Below are 4,405 nucleotides of genomic sequence, written 5' to 3'. Positions count from 1 at the left end.
TTTTAGAAATCAGAATTGTCAGGCTCATCATGCATCTTTTGCTGAATTTCAGTCATCTTCTGATAGGCAATGGAGGCTCTAACTTGCACATCAGAGAATCCCTTTCTATTCAATTGTTTCAAAGACTCCTTTAACTCTTTCAATTTCTGACAGACTTGGTACATGAGACATCCCCTGATAGGCTTGCTCCAAGCTTGCTGAACTAGATCCATAAACCTAGGAGCTTAAACCCACATGTTGAAGAATCTAAAAGGTTTCTTCTTCCCACCTACCTCAAGATATACACACAGAAGACTAGGGCAATGATCAAAGTCTCCCTCAAGTAAGTAAGAGACCTCATCATTTTCATAGCAAGACATCCATTGCTCATTAGCCACTGCTCTGTCGATCTTAGAGAATATCCTATTAGGCCCCTCTTGTTTATTAGTCCATGTGAAAGATCTCCCATTGTGTTACACATCAGTCAAACAACATTGCATGAGACAATCCCTAAAAGGTTGCACTTCATTCATTCTCACAGGAGCTCCCACTCTTTCATCAAGGTTCAAAACATTATTGAAATCCCCTAGAATAATCCAAGGTTCTGCAGTATTCACAAGACAAAGATCGCTCTATAAATCTTCTCTAGCCCCTCTCTCATTGTATCCATAGACAAAAGTACAGAAAAAAGCATGACAAGGACCAACTGGATCTACCTTGCAATGAATAACTTGAGCAGTGACATGAATGATGCCAACATTAAAAGCTTCAGGCCTCCACCCCACAATTATTCTACTTATCTACAATACAACTATTAGTTGAAAAGCACCACCCTGAACAAAGAGTTTGGTAAAGCATTTCCCATCCTAGGAATCTTTACATTAGTTTCTAGGAAACTGAATAGCTTAACATTGTGGTCAGTAATGAACTTCATGACCTCTAACTATTTAGCATGTCCACTCAGCCCCCTAGTGTTCCACACTAAAATATTATCCATGTTGATCACGGGATTTCAACCCCTGCACACCAACATCCATATGTTACTCCACACCATAGAACAAGTCAACAGTGCTTGCATCATTCAAAACATCAAATTGGTTCTTCAAAGGAGTAGGAGTTCTTACCTCACTACTAGGCTTTGGTACATTGGCTGGGGAACCTCTTTGAACTGTAAACCCATCTCCTTAGGTTCATCATCAAGCCCAGATGCTATTGTCAATTGATTGGTTGCAATCAACCCTTGGGAAGTGCTTGAACCCTTTGACATATCCTGCTTCTTAGCCCTCCATACTTTCTTTACTGGACTATGTCTCCATTTTGTGTCCATAGCCTTTACAACTAGTGAAAAGTAGAGGTTTCCATCCATAAGTAACTCTCTGGTCCATTATTACACCATGTTCATTTTTGAAATTAATAAGCTTTTCAAGGAAAGCTTGGTCAATTTCAACTTCAACCAGAATTTTGGCAAATTGTAATCTGTCCCTATTATGTGTAGTCTGATTAACTTTGAAGAATTTGTCTATTTTGCTCACAATTTTGGTCAAACTTTTCTCACCCTAATACCTCAACTCTAATCCGCGGAGTTCTATCCAAATGGACAATTTTTTCATACTTTTCGATTGCAAACCCATCTCCTCCCTCCATGCTTGCACAATTAGTCGTTTGCCATCAAAAAAATGGTAACCACTATTCAAGATTTGATCTCTACTATCAATTGAGAAACATCGCACAATAAAGAATCCCCTTCCAATGCTAGTAACCTTCTCGATCCCAATTTTCCCCCAAATCTGCCGCAAGAACCCTTCTACCACCGACAATGGCGGATTAGCACCCAGAATATAACACACAACAGATGATTCCTAAAAATTAATCTCATCTTTAATATCATCCAATTCAATCTCCGGAATATCATCATTCAACTGTTCAGGAATTGACCCAAATTGAATATCAGGCAATTGACCCACATTAACATTCAGATGTGTAGAATTACCATTCAAATTCTCAGAGTTAACATACAAGTGCTCAGAATTATCATTCAATTGAGTAATTTAAACATTTGAATGTTGAAGAGAATTATTCAAACTAACCTCATTTGATTTCTCATTTTCTTGCGCCCAAGAACTTTGAACAGGGGTTTTAGACCCACTATTAATCACCGTCAACCACTCCGAGAATAGTTACTTATCCTTGGATTGCCATTGTAAATCCTTCAGTGAAGATCGAGGAGAGAGAATTTTTCCTTCTTCTTCACTTTTGAAATTGAGGACATCCAACATTCCAACACCAAGTATTTCATCCATGGATTTCGTCTTACGAGCTTGAGAAGGTGAGGCCCAGTTGCATTCCCCTTGCCTTTTGCCACACTTTTGGAGTTATCGACCCTCGAGGTCTGCTCATGGCGCCCAGCGAGAACCACTAGAAGACCCGCGAAGAGAGAGAATTAAAAAGCTAATACTTCCTCCGTTTCTTTTTACTCGCTACACTTTCCATTATGGGAAGTTTCACATTACTTGCTATACTTCTTTTTTGGGCAATAAACTCTCTCTATCTCTCTCCTCCCACATGGGTCCCTTTTCTTTTTACTCTCTACCTCTCTCTTCTCCAAAAATTGCCTAGGAGTTCGTGAAATGAGAAGTGTAGCGAGTAAAAAGAAACGGAGGAAGTACACAACATCTATCATTGCTCTCTTGAATTCTTTCTTTGATTGCTCTCAAAAATTATGTTCGAGGCTTAAAAGCCGCCTGAAGAGAATTCTCCGCCTACCAATAATCAACATAACCACAAATCAATACAAAATAAATTTTCATCAATATTGAAATACTTTGAACCCTTTTAAAAGTGTTTAAAAACTTCTTCCATCATTAAAATTTCAATTGTTAATACCTCATAGTATAATACTACTATACTAGTTATTAAAAACCCTTAAAAACTCATACTTTGAACATAAAAACTCCATCTTGAGCATACTAATAAAATTCCAGAAACTTATAATGTATTGAAACCCTTTGAAAACATACTTAAACAATATCAAAATCATAAGAGTACTCATTTTCATAAACTATAACACACTAATATGATTTTCCAACTCATAAAATCCTAAAAATCTATGCTTTGGTACTTAAAATCTTAATTTAAACATAATAAATAAATCTTAAATTTAATTACTTCATTATATAAATTACATAATCTGAAATTTATATTTAAATCATCAAACTACAACTTTAATCATACACACGTTAAAAAAATCCTTAAAAATATAAACGTTACATTAAATAAAACTAGAGGAGGAAGAAAATAATCAAAGAAGAAGAAGAGAACCGGCGACAAGGGGACTGAAAAGTGGTCGGTGGCTGCCGTCGTTGGTGGTCCGAAGGAGGAGGAGGAAACCGGGAGAGAGAGATAAAAAGAAGAGAGAGAGGGGGCTGAAAAGTGGGAGGAGGAAGAGAGAGAAAATAGAGTGTGGGAAATTTTTTGGGAGGTTTGGGGTTTATATAGTTATCTCTTTTTGGGCTTAGAAATAGGTGTTTGGGCTTTAATAATATTTAATGGTTGGGTGATTTGCATAGTTGGGTTCGTCTAACCCAATTTTAAATTTTTTTTACTAAACCAAGAGGTGTTTTAAGCTATTTAAATAATTTTTAAAGTATGATTAGATAAAATATTTGACTTTTTTAAAATCATTAAATAGTTCCTTTGACTTTCAAATAATCAACCTTTTAAGAAATTAATCATCAATACGTTAAAATATATATAATATACATTAAAATGCAGTTATAAAATTTATAAAATTGCGGGAGATTACATAAGAGGAGTTTCCCTTCTACAGTCCTAAAGTAAAATAAATTTAATTACAAGAAAACCCTCATACAATTCGAAAATGAAATAAAACGTTTCAGAAAAAATCCAATGACCCTGGCGGGTGACCCGACCTGAGCGCTCGAGTGGGCCTGACTTGGGTGGGTTGTTTCATCATGAAAGATTTGACTACTCAAAGATCTGACTCGGGTAGGTCAAGTCAACCCGAGCCCACGAGCCAGATGACCCGGGCAGGTCGTGCTATCAGGAAAGAAATGACTTGATTCCTTGAATGACCTGGCCCTCAGGTCGGTCCTGATTCCTCTCCTTCTCCTCCTTTGAGCTTGCTTGATGTTTCTCTCTTCGATCTCTTGGCTCGGGCTTGTGCAAATGTCCTCCAAGCATTCTCTAAAATCCTGAAATAAAACCAAACACCCAAAGTAAATGCACAAAGGAAGAGTATTGCACAACTTTAAAGAAAATAAATAGCAAATTAGCCTAAACTAACTTAAAAGCTACTACAAAATCAACTAAAAACTATTAAAAAGCCAATTACATAAACTATACATCAGTAGGGAAGTTGAGAAAGAATATTTTCTTATTTTGGGTGACAAGTCAAGAATAGTTCTCC

Source organism: Beta vulgaris, chromosome 4 (genome assembly GCF_026745355.1).
Source record: "Beta vulgaris subsp. vulgaris cultivar EL10 chromosome 4, EL10.2, whole genome shotgun sequence".
NCBI classification, from domain to species: domain Eukaryota; kingdom Viridiplantae; phylum Streptophyta; class Magnoliopsida; order Caryophyllales; family Amaranthaceae; genus Beta; species Beta vulgaris.
Note: the sequence above shows the minus strand (reverse complement) of the source record.